Raw genomic sequence first — 20,851 nt, 5'->3', positions numbered from 1 at the left:
CTTGATGCCTCAGAACATGTCTTACCAACCGATCCCTTCTTCTAGTCAAGTTGTCCCACAAACTTCTCTTCTCCCCAATCCTATTCTAAACTTCCTCATTAGTTACGTGATCCACCCATCTAATCTTCAGCATTATTCTGTAGCACCACATTTCGAAAACTTCTATTCTCTTCTTGTTCAAACTATTCATCGTCCATGTTTCACTTCCATACATGGCTACACTCCATACAAATACTTTCAGAAACGACTTCCTGACACTTTAATCTATACTCGATGTTAACAAATTTCTCTTCTTCAGAAACTCTTTCCTTGCCACTGCCAGTCTACATTTTGTATCCTCTCTACTTCAACCATCATCAGTTATTTTGCTTCCCAAATAGCAAAACTCCTTTACTACTTTAAGTGTCTCACTTCCTAATCATCACCTGACTTAATTCGACTACATTCCATTAACCTCGTTTTGCTTTTGTTGATGTTCATCTTATACCCTCCTTTCAAGACACTATCCATTCCGTTAAACTGCTCTTCCAAGTCCTTTGCTGTCTCTGACAGAATTACAATGTTATCGGCGAACCTCAAAGTTTTTATTTCTTCTCCATGGATTTTAATACCTACTCCGAATTTTTCTTTTGTTTCCTTCACTGCTTGATCAACATACAGATTGAATAATATCGTGGAGAGGCTACAACCCCGCCTCACTCCCTTCCCAACCACTGCTTCCCTTTCATGTCCCTGACTCTTATAACTGACATCTGCTTTCTGTACAAATTGTAAATAGCCTTCCGTTCCCTGTATTTTACCCCTGCCACCTTCAGAATTTGAAAGAGAGTATTCCAGTCAACATTGTCAAAAGCTTTCTCTAAGTCTACAAATGCTAGAAACGTAGGTTTTCCTTTCCTTAATCTAGCTTCTAAGATAAGTCGTAGGGTCAGTATTGCCTCACGTGTTCCGATATTTCTACGGAATCCAGATTGATCTTCCCCCAGGTCGGCTTCTGCTAGTTTTTCCATTAGTCTGTAAAGAATTAGTATTTCGCAGCCGTGATTTATTAAACTGATAGTACGGTAATTTTCACATCTGTCAACACCTACTTTCTTTGGGATGGGAATTATTATATTCTTTTTGAAGTCTGAGGGTATTTCGCCTGTCTCATACATCTTGCTCACCAGATGGTAGAGCTTTGCCAGGACTGGCTCTCCCAAGGCTGTCAGTAGTTCTAATGGAATGTTGTCTACTCTCGGGTCCTTGTTTCGACTCAGGTCTTTCAGTGCTCTGTCAAACTTTTCACGCAGTATCATATCTCCCATTTCATCTTCATTTACATCCTCTTCCATTTCCATAATATTGTTCTCAAGTACATCGCCCTTGTATAGACCCTCTATATACTCCTTCCACCTTTCCGCTTTCCCTTCTTTGCTTAGAACTGGTTTTCCATCTGAGCTCGTGATGTTGATGCAAGTGGTTCTGTTTTCTCCGAAGGTCTCTTTAATTTTCCTGTAGGCAGTATCTATCTTACCCCTAGTGAGATAAGCCTCTACATCCTTACATTTGTCCTCTAGCCATCCCTGCTTAGCCATTTTGCACTTCCTGTCGATCTCATTTTTGCCTGCTTCATTTACTGCATGTTTATATTTTCTCCTTTCATCAATTAAATTAAATATTTCTTCTTTTACCCAAGGATTTCTACTAGCCCCCTCTTTTTACCTACTTGATCCTCTGCTGCCTTCACTACTTCATCCCTCAGAGCTACCCATTCTTCTTCTACTGTATTTCTTTCCCCCATTCCTGTCAATTGTTCCCTTATGCTCTCCCTGAAACTCTGTACAACCTCTGGTTTAGTCAGTTTATCCAGGTCCCATCTCCTTAAATTCTCACCTTTTTGTAGTTTCATCTGTTTTAATCATAACCAGTAGATTGTGGTCAGAGTCCAAATCTGCCCCTGGAAATGTCTTACAATTTAAAACCTCTATCTTACCATTATATAAATCTCTGTCTTACCATTATATAATCTATCTGAAACCTGTCAGTATCTCCAGGCTTCTTCCATGTATGCAACCTTCTTTTATGATTCTTGAACCAAATGTTAGCTATGATTAAGTTGTGCTCTGCGACTACGGTTCCTTCTCTCCATTTTCCTACTGCCGAGTTCCAGTCTCCCATGACTATTAAATTTTCGTCTCCCTTCACTATCTGAATAATTTCTCTTATTTCATCATACATTTCTTCAATTTCTTCGTCATCTGCAGAGCTAGTTGGCATATAAACTTGTACTACTGTGGTAGGCGTAGGCTTCGTATCTATCTTGGCAACAATATTGCGTTCACCATGCTGTTTGTAGTAGCTTACCCGCATTCCTATTTTCCTATTCATTACTGAACCTACTCCTGCACTATAGAACGATATTTTCTAAATCCGTGCTGACTGTGTGTCAATAGAACGTTCTCTTTGAGGTAATTCATAATGTTCGAACACAATATATGTTTCAAAATCCTGGTGCATGTTAATGATATGAACCTGTAGTTTAGTGGAATACTGCTACTGACTTTCTTCACCTGCGCAACTTTCCAGTATCTGGGCAAGGATCTTTGGTCGAGGGAGTGGCTGTTTATGATTGTTTAGTATTGAACTGTTGCACCAGCATACTCTGAAAGGAGCCTAATTCGTATACAGTCTTGACCAGGAAGATTGTCTTTGTTAAGTAAGTTACTTCACTACTCCGATGATATCTACTTCTAAGTTTCAACGAAGGTGTCGAATTTTAAGCATAGCTACAGCCTGTTGATGTGGATACTTCGTAGTTTCTCATACATCGATCAGAATCGCGTAATGTGTTTCAGATGTCATATGGTTGTTTGTGCACTGCTCAACAACGTACGAAGATATCTCGGGTACGTCCGGACGTGCGTGTCATTTACCTATACCTACTTTTTACGCAAAAACTGAGATTCAGTTACATGATGATCAGTTTGGCGTTAGGAAAGATAAAGGTATCGGAGAGGCTGTTCTGCCGTTGCGCTTGTTAATGGAAGTAAGACTTTATAAAAAATCAAAACCAGTTCGTAGAATCTGTCGGGAAGGAGAAAGTGTTCCAGAAAGTAAAATGGTGCAAGGTGTAGGAAGTTAACAGAAAATTAGGTGTAAGCTATACGGAACACGAGAGACATACAACATACACAAGTACCTAGATGGTATGATAAGAATGGAAGACCAAACACGATGTCATACAGTCAAAAAGTGTGTAACATGGAATGCAGTCTATACTCCCTACTACTGAATCAATACCTCGAAGAAGGAATGACTAAAATAAAAGAAATTTTCAACGCTGAGGTTAAAATTCAGGTTGAAAGAACATCAATGATAATATTCGCTGACGATATTGCTATACTCACAAGAAACCGCATGAGTGCGAGGTTGCATGTTCAATCCTTACTAAGGCTCGTTTGAAAGTGTTACGTTAATATCAGCTGCTGATGTGCATCAGGAGGGTGTCCGGAAGGTGCAGAGATCAAACTTCTACGGGATGCATGTTTCACTCTTCACATAATGGACATCGCCGACGTTCTAGAAATGTTCAACACAAACCATTAAATTGCACCATGAACACCGAAGGAAAAACGTCGCGTCACAGTGATCACAAAGGTTCGCACCATCAAGCTCGAAAGCACCCCAAGGATGGTGCAGAACCTGCAACTAGTTATCCACCCTTGAAGAATGGATATAGAATCATATTGATGTGACAGTGTGATGAAAACATGGGATCTGATGGCATGTAACCAAATGTAAAACATCCTGAAACTGGCTGTCCTTTAAGGCGTAGTTGAAGATAGTGCGATAACATGTTTTATAGGCACGGAAAATCAAACATGCAGAGGCTGAATTTGTGCAGTGGTTCTAAGTGTTATGAACCGCGAAGTCCCACGTCTTACAGAAGTATGATTTTTACAGAATCAAGCAAAAGCAAGGTATTGTGACCAGCTATTTTCCAAAAGCAGTGTTCATACCACGGTTGTAGTTCTCTTATGCCCATTTTCGCCCTCTTGCTTGCTTTGACATAAATGTTCCCTCCTGACCTTACAAGATCACGCACACATGAAGGAATCTGAGGAGACAAAGCACTTCCAGCTTCTCGCAGGACAGTAAATATCTTTCCAGCCAATTTACGATCCAGATTAACAGTCGGCCATAATTGCATACAAATGCGTTAGGGCATTGTTGTTAGTTGATCTTCATACAACTCTCTAGGTACTTCGAATTTTCAGGGTTCTTCTCATATGTATTTTCTCTCCAAATCGCGATTGCTCGGAGTTGAAAACAAAACTTCTTGTTAAACGATAGGATAAGTTTGTTTATCTCGTCCACAAATTTTCGTGACGGTTCCACAGTTTGCTGTGCATCGCCGAGTCGACCCTCTGTTTGAAATTTCGTTATCTTACGTCTTCCACTGTCTGAAGTCATGCAACCGTGAACAGGTTCCCTTGAGATGACTGTAACCTATGTCACGCGCAATTTGATATGCGTGACGTAGTAGGTCACTATCATGGACATGGTGTAAATTGTATCGAACATCCTTGAAATGGGCAAAAACCAGTTTTTGTAACAAGCGCGCCTTGTACTGCCTGGAATAACCCAGTTTTTCTTATACACTACACGGTCACATTGCTGCGAACTTATTCGAAATCTGTTCATAACTGTTTTCTTTACTATGCTACGGATGATGTACCATGTACGTAATTATGTTTAGTACCTTGTCCTTTATTACGTTTCTCTGGAGACGTGATTTGTGGGTCCCTGTCTCACACGGATGATGAAGTACGTGACCCGACACCTGTTTCAGTATCACTTTCACTTGTTAAGCACGTATTGTCATCATTGTACATGTCACATGCATTGCCTGTATACTCAAGCGATGCCACACATTCCTCTGACTCACCCTGCAGAAAAGCTAATATTTCGTTTGCCACTTCTTTCTCACTCTGTGAAATTTATTGGGTTCCTTCCTGATGAAATGTCAACTTTGGCAAATTTTGCTTTGTTTCTCGTTGACATTACTCTGCTTTATATCTGCACGTGTAGCAATGTAGCACTGTTGTCAGTTACTCTTCGACTAAGCTGCGCTCCGTAACCTCATGCTGTGCTCACTTTTGGATACCTCCAGCCCCACCACCTGTTGCCACTAGCAGCCAATGTTACGGTTGCACGGTAGACAATACGAATGCCGTAAACATCATTGGCCTTTTGCGACGCCGGCCGCTGTGGCCGAGCGGTTCTAGGCGCTTCAGTCGGAACCGCGTGGCTGCTACGGTCGCAGGTTCCAATCCTGCCTCGGGCATGGATGTGTGTGATGTCCTTAGGTTAGTTAGGTTTAAGTAGTTCTAAGTCTAGGGGACTGATGACCTTAGGTGTTAAGTCCCATAGTGCTTAGAGCCATTTGAACCTTTTGCGACATCGCGCTCAAGGAGCTGTTTGACAAAGAAAACGACGAAGAATTTCAGCATCAGTTGAACAGAATAAACACTCTAATGAGCAGATGCTATGGATTTGGAGTAAACTGAAGAAAGACGGAAGTAATGAGGAAAAGCAGGATTGAGATTAGCGATAAACTGAGGACTACGAGGGAGTGCAAGTGAAGGAATTCGAATACCTTGTAAGCAAAATAACACTTAACGAATGAAGGGAGGACATAGAAAGAACACTAGCACAGGCAACGAGGGCATCTCTGTCCAAGAGAAGCCTAGTAGGATCAAACTTCAGCCTGAGTTTGAGGAAGACATTACTGGGAATGTACGTTTGGAGCACAGCACTGAATGGTAGTGAATCACTAACTATTAAATGCCGGAACAGAAGAGAATCTAAGCATTTGATATGTGGTACTACAGAAGAATGTTGAAAATTAGGTTGACTGATACGGTAACGAATGAGGAGGTCTTTCGCAAAATCGGCGAAGAAAGAAACATATGGAAAGCACTGACAACAAGAAGAGACAGGATGACAGGACACGGGTTAATATATCAAGGTATAACTTTCATAGTACTTGAGGGAATGATAGAGGGGGCACGACAGAACTGAATGCATCCAACACACATGCGAAAAGCGGAAACGATTCTGTATCTGCAACTCGTTGGATCGGAGTGCGAGCCCAGAATCTGTAACTCAGAATTACGGCACTCTCTGATCTTATAACCGGCCCATAAGCTCTGAAAGAGTACTCGTCCCACGAACGGTTTGTTGGCTTTAAAGCACTCTGATGGAAGAAACTACGTTACTGCGCTAAAAGCTGCAGACTAAACGTTTCAAGCAGATTCCCGACGCACAAGTAACCCGCTTAGCGGTAATCTAACAGACGCCGTGGTAATGACAGCAACGTGTCTACAGATAGACGATAAATATGGCCATTATAGTCGTAAACACTGGACCCGTCGCTCAACCGAGGACATTAGGCCAGACACGGAGTGTGATTCTGCGCGCAGCGACGCTCTTCGGTCGTAGCCGGCCGGCATCACACCTGTTCTATCGATTCGCCGGCCTGGACCCCCATAACCGCTGATTGCCTCCGGCGATCTCATTTTCCCGCGCGAGCGCCAAACATAGCGCACAAAAGCGGAATTTCAGTCCGACACCTGCACTCTGCCGATCGTCCATTTCGGACATTTCCAGTGTGCTATTTTGCCGTAAATGCACCGGCCGCTCCCATGCCTGGAAGTTACACTACTGGCCATTAAAATTGCTACACCACGAAGATGACGTGCTACAGACGCGAAATTAGACCGACAGGAACAAGATGCTGTGATATGCCAATGATTAGCTTTTCTGAGCATTCACACAAGGTTGGCGCCGGTGACGACACCTACAACGTGCTGACATGACGAAAGTTTCCAAACGATCTCTCATACACAAACAGCAGTTGACCAGTGTTGCCTGGTAAAACGTTATTGTGGTGCCTCGTGTAAGGAGGATAAATGCGTATCATCACCTTTCCGATTCCGATAAAGGTCGGATTGTAGCCTATCGCGATTGCGGTTTATCGTATCGCGACATTGCTGTTCGCGTTGGTCGAGATCCAATGACTGTTAGCAGAATATGGAATCGGTTGAGTTCAGGAGGGTAATACGCAACGCCCTGCTGGATCCCAACGGCCTCGTATCACTAGCAATCGAGATGACAGGCATCTTATCCGCGTGGCTGTAACGGATCGTGCAGCCACGTCTCGATCCCTGAGACAACAGATGGGGACGTTTTCAAGACAACAACCATCTGCACGACGTTTGCAGCAGCATGGAGTATCAGGAGACCATGGCTGCGGTTACCCTTGGCGCTGCATCACAGACAGGAGCGCCTGCGATGGTGTACTCAACGATGAACCTGGGTGCACGAATGGCAAAACGTCATTTTTTCGGATGAATCCAGGTTCTGTTTACAGCATCATGATGGTCGCATCCGTGTTTGGCGACATTGCGGTGGACGCACATTGGAAGCGTGTATTCGTCATCGCCATACTGGCGTATCACCCGGCATGATGTGATGCGGTGTCACTGGTTACACGTCTCAGTCACCTCTTGTTCGCTCTGACTTCACTTTGAACAGTGGACGTTACATTTCAGATGTGTTACGACCCGTGGCTCTACCCTCTATTTGATCCCTGGGAAACCCTACATTTAAGCAGGATAATGCACGACCGCATGTTGCAGGTCCTGTACAGTCCTTTCTGGATACAGAAAATGTTTGACTGCTGCCCTGGCCAGCACATTCTGCAGATCTCTGACCAATTGAAAACGTCTGGTCCATGGTGGCCGAGAAACTCGCTCGTCACAGTACGCCAGTCACTACTCTTGATGAACTGTGGTATCGTGTTGAAGCTGCATGGGTAGCTGTACCTGTACACGACATCCAAGCTCTGTTTGACTCAATGCCCAGGCGTATCAAGGCCGTTATTACGGCCAGAGGTGGTTGTTCTGGGTAATGATTTCTCAGGATCTATGCACCCAAATTGCGTAAAAATGTAATCACATGTCACTTCTAGTATAATATATTTGTCCAATGAATACCCGTTTATCATCTGCATTTCTCCTTGGTGTAGCAATTTTAATGTTCAGTAGTGTATACAACGTTTGGCTATGTAATAAAAAGTCTGAATCATTGCAATAAAAATGAACTTGATTCTACAGTGGCCAAGAAGAGACTGAACACATTTTTACAGACATGCGTTACACTGAATACTCAGAAACAGTTGATAATCGCCGCAAGAGTGTAATAAAGAGTCAGGATTCCCATTGCGGTGGTATGCTGTCGACCAGGTAGATATTGGATCTGGCGATGTGTTAAATCGTGACGCGCGAAGTCTTCCCTTCACAGCTCGCCACATTTCCGCGATGTACATGTAACCAGGAAAAAACAATGATTAGTAATTTTCGTTAAACTAAATTATTATTATAATAAAATCATTAAATGTATCATAATTTTGCAGTAGGTACATCGCGTAGGCGACAAAGTTCTGAGTGATACAGCGCTCGCTGTATCACTACAAAAGAAAATTTTAATTTTGCTTCCAGGACAAGAGGTGTTTTCTAATGAGCGGACGAGAATACGCACGTCGGGGCGTGACAGCGCACTGGTCCCAGAGATTACGCCCTTTTTTCCGGAGAGAGTTGTTGTTAGAATAACAAACACATGCAAAGAATGGTAGACAGTATTCCGAAACAACAGAAACGTAAATTATTTGAATAGTAAAACTCTGTTGCCCGCAGCGCCTGTAATGTATTTTCCCATTACAAACGGATTAGATGATTTACTCTATCGTCAGGGGTAAACTGCGTTATTGGTTCGTCCACATGAGCGTAACGAGTGGAATGGGCAGTTTGCTTAACACAGAAAACTGTTTATAAACACGCAGAACACAGACAGTCTTTCGTAGTGTGGGTACACATTTTTATAAGAAACAATATGCTTGAGAGTGTGGTTCTTGGTTATTTAGTGTGCTTAAACTTGTGGTGGTACTACGTAGACACATTCCTAGGAATGAGAGCCGTATATTGAGTGTAATGTCATCCAGTTAAGCATGAGCGCATTTGCTCATGATAATAACGTATAAGTTGAAACTGGCCATTAATATGAAACTTACTTTTCATTTCATAGCAGCGTCCTCTCGCATGACACCATGACTTTGTGTGCTGGCTTTGAAAAACTCTGATTTGAAGCTACCTACGCCGGCCGGCGTGGCCGAGCGGTTCTAGACGCGACAGTCTGGAACCAGGCGACTGCTACGGTCACAGGTTCAAATCCTGCCTCGGGAATGGACGTGTGTGATGTCCTTAGGTTAGTTAGGTTTAAGTAGTTCTAAGTTCTAGGGGACTGATGACCTCAGAGGTTAAATCCCATAGTGCTCAGAGCCGTTTGAAACATTTTTTGAAGCCACCTACAGGGATACAGAAAGCATCAGAACGCTGACTTCTTGCTAGGGCACAAATACGAACAGTGTACTGAAACTCTCCCTCTGTGTATATCATTTACAGGCATTTACTGTCCTTTTGTGTCAAGTGTCATTTCATAACAGAGGTGCGCAGAACAGACTGCGGTACTTTTGCCAATTCGTATCGTCGAATTCCCAGCGAGTTGGAACGTGACAAGGGAAATTCCGTTGGGGCCATACAGAATAGGTAATCAGTTACTGGAATTTCATTCATACGCAAAGAACACCTCACGAAAACCATTGCACTTATCCGGAGATTTATATCTATCTCTCCACTCTTATTTTGGTACTACCAATTTAGGATTACACCCTAAATTTTAATTGTTTCTTCCTGGTGGGTGTGTGGTTATATGCCTGAGTTTTCCTTCTGTAATTGTTGGCATTTAATTTGTAGAGTGCGTGTTCATGAGGGTGTACGGCTGTAAAAGTAAGAAGAAAGTAGTGAGTCAGCAGTCAAACAGGCAATATCTGAGTTCTGGTTATAGTACAACGGAAAATCTAATTTATTTAGTTGTTGTTTTCTTTTAGTATATTACGAACAGTCTAAAACAGACCGTACGTCTCTCATAATGTTTTGATAGGAATATAACACATATTGTAGGATTATTCATAGGTACCTACAGAATTTAAAAAGAAAAGAGCGCAAAAACTAAAAGTACAGTGGATAGAACATCTGTCCCAAGTTTTTAGCTCCCATTACAGGTGTTGTGTATGGGGAGCATTTGTGACACGGAAAACGTTAATATAAGTGGGCAGTGGAAGTCATTAAAGACGTTGCTCTTAACTGCTGCCCAGGAGGAAGCAATGGCAGCAGTCCACTTTGAAAATCTGTTCACTGGGTTGCCTATCTGCAGGCTGAAATAATCAGAATGGCAATACAGAGCGGATGATTTTTGTGCATGTTATGATACACCTGCCTCCCTAGCATTGCACTCTACAATTATGCCACAATATTTATTTCAAACAGAAATTTGGAGAAATACCCTGTGAGCTGGTGCGTTGCTGGTGAAAAATTTCCATCGACTGTCTTTCGATCGTTGAATCGACTTTGACGGCGGAGGATTTTAACAGGAGTGTGCGCGCTCTGCTGGTGGCTGGTAGGCGGGTATCCGCAGTGTGAGGAGGAGTGACGTGGGACTGTGTTTGTATGCAGCACGGCGAGACGCCGAGGCGGCACGACGAAGGAGCGTGGCCAGCCGCTATTGCGAGTTTAACCTCTACAATGCAAATCTTCTGCCCCTGGTGACTGGGATTTCCTCGAGGTTGGAAGGACAAGTTCCGTCGAGTTGGTTACAACTTACACAGGCCGAATGAACTGGAGTCGTCGAGTTCCTTCGGTGGGTGGTATTCATGTTAACTAAATATTCCGCCGGCCACGGTGGTCTAGCGGTTCTGGCGCTGCAGTCCGGAACCGCGGGACTGCTACGGTCGCAGGTTCGAATCCTGCCTCGGGCATGGGTGTGTGTGATGTCCTTAGGTTAGTTAGGTTTAAGTAGTTCTAAGTTCTAGGGGACTTATGACCTAAGATGTTGAGTCCCATAGTGCTCAGAGCCATTTGAACCATTTTTGAACTAAATATTCCAGTGTACTAAATACTATTTGGAATTGTTCTAGTTGCTTATCACTGAATTTGGTGTCGTCACTTGTTACCTTGACGGCAATTAAGGAAGTGTAACGACGCCCACCAAACAGATGCGAAGCATGGCTAAAGACATAGCTAGAAGTGTAACTAACAAGGGAACCTCCCCATCGCACCCCCCTTAGATGTAGTTATAAGTTGGCACAGTGGATAGGCCTTGATAAACTGAACACAGATCAATTGAGAAAACAGGAAGAAGTTGTATGGAACTGGGAATAAATAAGCAAAATATACAAACTGAGTATCCATGGGCCACATAGGCAACATCATGGAGACCCAGAACTCAGGAGCGCCGTGGTCCTGTGGTAGCGTGAGCAGCTGCAGAAGGAGAGTACCTTGGTTCAAGTCTTCCCTCGAGTGAAAATTTTACTTTCTTTATTTTTGCATAGTTATTATCTGTCCGTTCGTTCATTGACGTCTCTGTTCACTGTAATAAGTTTAGTGTCTGTGTTTTGCGACCGCATCGCAAAACCGTGCGATTAGTAGACGAAAGGACGTGCCTCTCCAATCGGAACCGAAAACATTTGATCGCAAGGTCATAGGTCAACCGATTCCTCCACAGGAAAACACATCTGATATATTCTGTACGACACTGGTGACGGCATGTGCGTCACATGACAGGAATATGTTGTCTACCCACCTAACTTGTACACTTGGCGAATGGGTAAAAAGATTCTTCTACCTTGCCCGATTTAGGTTTTCTTGTGAACGTGATAATAACTCCCAAAAAAGTGATGAAAACATAAGAGTTTGTCACATAAACTGAAAATGAAAAATTAAACTTTTCACTCGATGGAAGATTTGAACCAAGGACCTTACGTTCCGCAGCTGCTCACGTTACCACGAGACCACGGCGCTCCTGCGTTTCCAGTGTCCTTGATGTTGCCTATCTTCCAATGAACTACTCAGTTTGTATATTTTGCTTATTTTTTCACAGTTCCACACAACTTCTTCCTGTTTTCTCAATTGATCTGTGTTCAGTTTTTCAAGGCCTATCCACTGTGCCAACTTATAACTAAATCTGAGGGGGGTGCGATGGGGAGGTTCCCTTGTAAGTGGTGCGTAAGTCTGTTTTTGGCGTTCCAAGCTACGTTGAAAAACTTTTCCCATTCTGCCTATTATGTCATTATTTTAGTCTGGCCTTTAAATGTGCGCCGAGATTATTCTTACTATTCTAAGTTTTATGCCATTATTTTAGTGGTGGTTTTAAGGGATTGGCTAACCAAATTTTAAGAGCCGTGACTGCCCAAGTAAGTCACGGAGGTTAATTCTATTGGCTTTCATTTGTGGAGTATGTCATTGAAAGATACTGAAAACTAGTTGTGCAGTTAAGATTGTGTATTTCGTGCCTCAGAATACTGGCTGCCGCTGATGTGATTTATGTTGCAGATAATTGGCATTGGTTGACGTGAGCAAATTGGGATCGAACTACCACGGTGGCAGAGTGATATTTTAGGCCCTGACCCCCCCCCCCTCCCCACGTCTCGGGTTATGTTGTTACTGTCCTGTAATTCCATACTTTCGGTGGATTGTTATGGTTTCTGAAGCTCAATCGCAGTGCAGAGATGAGTACCTTTTTATTTCATTTCCTGTCCTGTGCATTTCTTGTATTGGTTAAAATCTTTTCGTGTGCCCGCGTCCATCACTAATTCTAATGTAGAGTGGAAGCGTCCTGTGTTAAATTTTTCTTCTCGTTATAGTCAGGTAATGAAATCATACGAACCTGGTATATGCAAGTAGTATTGTTCTAATTAATCAGAAGTTGGCCGAGTAAACTATAAATATTTTGGGGCTTCTCAGAACTCTGATGTGAGTTAGTCATATTAGTCTTATTTTATGAATCAGGATTTTATGAACATTGTATTAGTTAATGAAAAGTTGGCCGAGTAAACCTTAAAATTTTGGTGTTTGTTGAACTCAGAACTTTTATCTGGGATAGTTGTATTAGTCCTATTTTACGAGCATGCTTTTATGAATTTTGTATTTGAATTAGGAAAAGTTGGCCAAGGAAGCTTTAAAACATTACTGTCTGTTGAACACTGGGTTGGTTATGTCAGCCATATTTATCTTAATAACGGTTTTATGAAAAGTGTTTCATTTAATGAAAAGTTGACCGAGTAAACCTTAAAAATATTGGTGTTTGTTGAACTCAGAACTTTTATCTGAGCTAGCTAAGTCAGTCATATTTTACGAAGGATACTTTTATGAATTTTGTCTTTAAATTATGAAAAGTTAGCCAAAGAAGTCTTAAAACATTGTTTGTTGAACGTCGAACTTGGATGTGATGAAAAGATAGATAAAAGGTTTTCCATGTAAGTGATGAAGTAGGTGTGATTTATTTGTCAGTCATATTGAATTAATGATGGGTCCATGGACATGGATTACATTAATGTAAGTGGTTGAAAGAAAACGATATGTGGAAGATATCTTAAAATTAATTACTTTTGAATACATTTTGGGAGTGAACAGTGATCAAAGTGTTAAAATCATTTATTATCGAGTACAGTCTTGATCACAATTTATTTATTACGGTGACTGGTTTTGATCACTACTGTGGTCATCTTCATACCAATGAGTAAGGACCTCATCTGCTGGAGAATCAGTCCTTACTCAGTGGTCTGAAGATGACCACAGTAGTGGTCGAAACCGGTCATTGTAATAAATAAATTGTGATCAAAACTTTTTTTGATAGTAAATATCTTAAAAGATTTTTGTGTTCTATGAGACAAGCTTGGTTGTAATTAAGGTTAATGTGAATGAATTATGAGCAATGTGTTTGTAATAAAGAAGTGTGTGGCAGCTAAAACTGCTTTCGATTGTGATTTCGGTTTGTCCTTAGGGGCCACACACCACCCTATCCACTGATATTATTTATCTGAATGTGATGTAGTTTTCGCGCAGTCATCTCCTGAAGAAACTGAGTATACTTGCGTAAAATTTGAAATGTATTTGCATGTTTATGAGCACTACGCTGTTTTACAAAGTAAATTAAAATGCACTCTAATATCAAAAACAATGTACCACGAAGCAATTATACGAATGGGACGGAAACCTGTAGATGCGATGTACATGTACAGGTGATCACAGTTTCGGAAAAAGGGCAATTTTTCAGGGGGAAGAGCTTCACAAACTGAGCAAGTCAATAACGCATTGGTCCACGTCTGCCCCTTGTGCAAGCAGTTATTCGGCTTGGTACTGACTGATAGTTGGGTTATCGTGCCGAATTCTGTACAATTGGCGTGCTAGATCGTCAAAACCCCGAAATGATTGAAGAGCCCTGCCCATGCTGTGAGTCCGCGAATGATAAACAAAGGAGGCTTGCTATTAAAAAGGATGGCACCCCAGACCGTCACTCCGCTTGTTCAGCCATATGGCGCCCGAGATCCAGATTGTTGACCCACGGCTGTCTGGGGAGTCTCCAGATTCGTCTTCTGCCTGGAATCTCTCCGACTGGAGTAGAACTGCCTTCAGTGAAGAGTCCCGCTTCGAACAGAGCCCCGATGACCAGAGAAGTGGCTGGAGACGCCCCAGAGAGTGGTGGGATCCCAACCTGACTGTCGCCCGTCATATGGCCCGACAACCAGGAGTGGTGGTCTGGGATGCCATTTATTTTCACAGCAGGACCCCTTTGGTCGTCATCTGTTTCATCCTTACACCACAATTGTGCGTGGACGATACTCTGTGTTCGGTTTTGTTGCCCTCCATGTCAAGCCAACTTGGACTTCCACATATTGCGAGAGTTTCTACTTGTCTTCGTGTTTGCCAAACCCTATCTTCACCAGCAAGGGCACCGTATCTCCCCTCCAATTTAGAACATTTGGAGAATTATGGGCAGGTACCTCCAACCAGTTCGAAATTTTGACGTTCTAACTCGCCATTTGGATAGAATTTGCACGATATCCCTCGGGAGACATCCCATAACTCTATCAATCAATGCCAAGCCGAATAACTGCGTGCATAAGCGCAACCGGTTTCGGCGCTCTCCTCGGGCTATCTTCATGTTTACATCGTCAGTATGGCTGGTGGTGGCGGTAAACGGAGTGAGACCCGTAGAAGTACTTCTACAGATATACGGTTGATACCGTCACTATAAAATGTTTGACTGTTGATGGTGCCACATCGTCATCGTCACCTCTGCTTGTTCCGCTTCATCACTATTGAGGTGAAGTCCTCAAAGGTGTTCTTTAAGTTTTGGGAAAAAAGATGAAAATCGGATGGGCCAGGTCGCCACAGTATGGAGGACGATCGATGACAGTGAACCGAAAGCGACGGATTGTTGCAGGTCTCTCAGCACAAGTGCGTGGTCTCACAGTGTCCCGTTGAAGGACAGGATGTGGCATATGTGAACGAACTCTTCGAATTCGAAATCGATTACAGCAAGCTGTTTCTCACGCGACGACATAGTTACGGTACACACCGCCACTTTACTCGCTACAATTCGCAGACTTCTAGTGGTAAATGGCTGCATATATCTAGACGCCAACAATAAAGATGTTAATAATATTTGTTTTATTTAAAAAGTATTTCACATAAAAAATTCTGAGATATCACTTTTCAGCACGCCGTCGTATTCATGTATTTATTTATCACATCTTTACTAATTCTGAGAAACTTCAACAAATGCAAACAAATGAACAGTACAGTGTTTGAATTAGGAAATGAAACCTTTCATTGAGGACAGCACACTTTTAAGATTCACCAAATGCAAACAAACGAACAATAAAATCTTAGAATTAGAAATTGAACAATTTAACAGAAGACGGCGAGCTTTTAAGCTTCATCTCCCTCTGGCGGTTCTGCTTCAACATAGATTTACATGGTATTAACTAAAAAAGAGAGAAAAACATTTCCTTTTGCAGTTATTGCATAACAATAAACTAATGCGCGTGGACATTGGGTCATTTAGTTATCAGCTCAATGTAGGCAATGACCTACTGTTGTAGTGTCGGCAGACTTGCCAACACTACGTACACTAATTGAAGGAGGCGGCCAAGATGCACGCGCTAACTCACGAAGGATGGAGTGAGGTCTGAAACAGGATTCGTAATGAATGTGATAAAGAACGTAGCTACTAGAACACTTAACTTTTATATCGTCCTTTGGTATACAGCATTCTTGATGATACAAGTGAGACCATCTTGAGATACATGCAATGGTACAAATGGCGCCTTGCTAGGTCGTAGCCATGGACTTAGCTGAAGGCTATTCTAACTGTCTCTCGGCAAATGAGAGAAAGGCTTCGTCAGTGTAGTCGCTAGCAACGTCGTCGTACAACTGGGGCGAGTGCTAGTACGTCTCTCGAGACCTGCCGTGTGGTGGCGCTCGATCTGCTATCCTGACAGTGGCGACACGCGGGTCCGACATGTACTAATGGACCGCAGCCGATTTAAGCTACCACCTAGCAAGTGAGGTGTCTGGCGGTGACACCACATTCCTCCCCCGCAAATCGGCGAACGGTCGTGTGATAAGGCTTCCGCCTGCCGTGGGGAGGACCCCATGTTGACGTATGCGATGGGGTGGGGAGCCTAACAACAGGCGAGGCTGTGCCACCCGCACCCTGCCATTCGGTCCGAGGGGAGCTAGGAAGCGCCTGAAAACCTAGTCCAGGGTGCACGTCAACATGCAGTGTATGCGCCCGTAATGAGACAGGAGGGGCCGAAGGGTCGACTTCCATTGCGTCGGGGAATCCGACGCGCGATGACGACATCTGGGCCGGAGTGGGCAAGAGTTCCATGGCGGAGGACAGCTGGTCACGGGAAGCGGACGGCGGCGCGTGACCCAGGGAGGCGCTTGGCGGCTGCAGCGAAGCGTCCACTGCGGGCGACGCCGGCGGCGGCTGCGGCGGCCGTGGCGGCCGCGGCGGCTGCGGCAGCGGCGCGACGCCATGAGGCAAAATGGAAGGCATCGTCGGCAACACCTGGGGATGAGGCGAGCCAGTAGATGGGTCCCCAGGGCGCTGACCGGACGGCACCGTCGCTGAAAGCAGATGGGGAGCGGCAGAACCCGTGCGACGACAGAGGCGCAGCTGATTGAGATGCCGACGCACCTCACCAGAGGCCCCCAAAACCAAATACATCGCGCGGCCGAGGCAGCGAAGAATGCGCCCTGCGAGCCAACGCCGTGAACCTCGATAGTTGCGATAGAAGACAACGTCGCCAGGAGCAAAAGCAGGGGTCTGCTGCTGCACAGGAACCTGATGCGGCGGATGCAGCAAAGACATCAAGGTTCGATGAGGACGACCGTGGAGCAACTCAGCCGGCGAGCGACCATCGCGGGGCTGAGAGCGATACGAAGACAAAAAGAGCAATAACGCGTCCTCCCGAGAATGCGACTCTTTCAATTTCAACATCTGTGACTTGAAAGTCCGGACCAATCGTTCAGCGGCACCATTTGACTGAGGCGAAATCGGCGCGGATGTCAGATGTTGAATACCATTGGCCTTGCAGAATGACTGAAATTCTGCGGACATGAATTGTGGGCCATTGTCGGAAACAATAGTCTGTGGAAGACCTTCAATGCAAAAGATAGCGGACAACGCTTGTATGGTGGCAGAAGATGTCGTGGAAGACATCCGGACAACAAAAGGAAAATTACTGAAAGAATCGACCACAACCAACCATCGAGCATTCCAGAATGGACCGGCAAAATCTATGTGCAAGCGTTGCCAAGGGGAAGTGGCTTTCGGCCATGCAAAGAATTTCCGCGGCGGTGCGGACTGTTGTTCGGCACACGCCATGCAAGAAGAGCACATATTCGTAATCGCAGCATCGATTCCGAACCAAGTACAGTGCTGACGAGCAAGTTGTTTCGTACGCACTATACCCCAATGTCCTTGGTGGAGAAGCTTTAAGACAGAGGACTGTAACGATCGTGGGACCACGACCCTAGACTGATCATTATCAGAACGCAACAACAAAACACCACGTCTTACAAAAAGTCTCTCCTTGTGAGCAAAAAATCGGCGAACCAACGGATCCTCGATCCGTGACTTTGACAAGGGCCATTGCGTAGCAACAAAACGCAAAACAGTAGCAAGGACAGGGTCAGAAGCTGTTGCTGCAGCTACACGACGAAAATCAATCGGAAACGATTCGACCACGTCATCGGTGTCCGAGTCAATGAACATGCAAGCAAGTTCGGAAGAATCGAATGCTCTTGCGACTGCATCACGCAATGCGTGTGGAACATTGCGCGCTCGGAAAAATTGCGGTTGCGCGTTTACTGTCAGTTCCAAATGTGCTTGATAGTTCTTAGCGCAACCAAGGCCCGGTGCAAAAATGTCTGCAAATTCTTCACACAGACTAGAAACACTGGCGGAAGGCACAGTCTGATTCACTGATAGAACCTGATTGACGATAGACAAGTTAAACAATTGAAATAAATCTAAACCAAACAAGTTCACTGCAGTAGAAGAACGAAGAACGTAAAATGACACAAGTTTTGTTTGTCCCTTGTATGTTGCAAGAAGACTGCACTGTCCTAACACAGGGAGAATCTGTCCTGAATAACTCGTGAGCTGAACATTTGCGGCACGCAACGGAGGTGCGCCCAGTTGTTTGTACGTGGCGTGATTGAGCAATAAAACTGCAGCTCCGGTATCGAGCTGGAATGGTATCACTTGTCCGGCAAAGTCCAAATCTACAAAAAGTTTATTGTCCTGCTGACGACAAGAGCGACTGTTATGTGCAACTTGAACAGACACTGGTACAGAATCACGTGCGACGGGACGGGACTTCCGTCGACGTCGCGCACCCTTTTTGTGGGACGAACACAGTCACTGTTAGCGAGAGGAACACTGGGCGGAGTGGAATTAACTACATGAATGTCCATGGGCGAAGGTCCACGAGCCTGAGTGTCCTTGGTTCGATTCCGGCGCGAAGCAAAGGGCCTGGAATGGTTGTGATTGTCTGATCTGAGCTGTTTCTGGCAAACACTTTGAACATGTCCTTTCTTATGACAGTAAAAGCAAATAGCTTGGCGTGACGGGCAATTCTCATGCGAATGTCTAGTTGCACACTGCGGGCATGATTTCACTGCATGTGCTTGCTTGCGCGGCACACGAGTTTGAGAGCTAGGCCGCAGCTGCGCGGACGTGCGCAAGGGCTGTTTAGCGTCCCGTGCTGCGCGCCCGGCGGGCCGGTTAATGTGACACACTGCTGGCGAAGTTTCAAATGATTCCTGAGCAAAGTCAAGTGTGTCTTGCCTATCTAATATGTCTATCACTTGCTGAAGGGAGGGATTTACTAGTTTCAAAATCTGTTCCCTTATGCGAACATCAGAAACGTTCTGTGCTATTGCATCACGCACCATAGTATCTGAATAAGGGAGTCCACAGTCACATTCAAATGCACACTCCCTAGTAAGTCCTTGCAAAGTTGCAACCCACTCCCTATTAGTCTGACCGGCCGTCCGTTTTGTACAAAAGAACGTAGACCTTTTTGCAACGACATTTACTGTTTCTTTGAAATAGGCATCTAAAGCAGACAAAATTTCTTCGTATGACAGAGTTGCTACGTCGCGCCGGGGAAACAATTTCACTATCACACGGTAGGTGGACACACCTACACACGAAAGCAAAAACGGCTGCAGCTCATTACCTTGAATTCTGTAGGCGGCGAGATGAAATCCAAATTGTCGGGACCATTCCGGCCATGTCTCGTTGGCCGCCTCGCAGGGCCTAAATTGAGGTGCAACAGCATGGTGTGGCTGCGGTAGCGATGAAGCGGCGGCGGCCGCATCGTTTTGCAGTGCACGTTGACCCTGGACGAGCTGTCCAAGGGCAACCAATTAGGCCTGCGTCTGCTGATTCTGCAAGCGATAAAATTCGGACAGTACATCTGGAGAATGTGGCGAAGCCATGACACAAGCAAATTAATACAATACGAACGCTAAAGTCCCTTTTTAGACTCGTTGCCAATGTTGTAGTGTCGGCAGACTTGCCAACACTACGTACACTAATTGAAGGAGGCGGCCAAGATGCACGCGCTAACTCACGAAGGATGGAGTGAGGTCTGAAACAGGATTCGTAATGAATGTGATAAAGAACGTAGCTACTAGAACACTTAACTTTTATATCGTCCTTTGGTATACAGCATTCTTGATGATACAAGTGAGACTATCTTGAGATACATGCAATGGTACAAATGGCGCCTTGCTAGGTCGTAGCCATGGACTTAGCTGAGGCTATTCTAACTGTCTCTCGGCAAATGAGAGAAAGGCTTCGTCAGTGTAGTCGCTAGCAACGTCGTCGTACAACTGGGGCGAGTGCTAGTACGTCTCTCGAGACCTGCCGTGTGGTGGCGCTCGATCTGCTATCCTGACAGTGGCGACACGCGGGTCCGACATGTACTAATGGACCGCGGCCGATTTAAGCTACCACCTAGCAAGTGTGGTGTCTGGCGGTGACACCACACCTACTATTAAAGAACATTATAAGACAAACAGGCAACGATAAAAGATGTACAAATTGGTTTCAGAAACAACGCCCAGCTCTGGCGGTTCTGCTTCAACATAGATTTACATGGTATTAACTAAAAAAGAGAGAAAAACATACCCTTTTCCAGTTATTGCATAACAATAAACTAATGCGCGTGGACATTGGGTCATTTAGTTATCAGCTCAATGTAGGCAATGACCTACTATTAAAGAACATTATAAGACAAACAGGCAACTATAAAAGATGTACAAATTGGTTTCAGAAACAACGCCCAGCTGGCTTCAACTAACAGTAATATATTTAACCCTTCGTA

Source organism: Schistocerca nitens, chromosome 2, assembly GCF_023898315.1.
Source record: "Schistocerca nitens isolate TAMUIC-IGC-003100 chromosome 2, iqSchNite1.1, whole genome shotgun sequence".
Taxonomy (NCBI): domain Eukaryota; kingdom Metazoa; phylum Arthropoda; class Insecta; order Orthoptera; family Acrididae; genus Schistocerca; species Schistocerca nitens.
Note: the sequence above shows the minus strand (reverse complement) of the source record.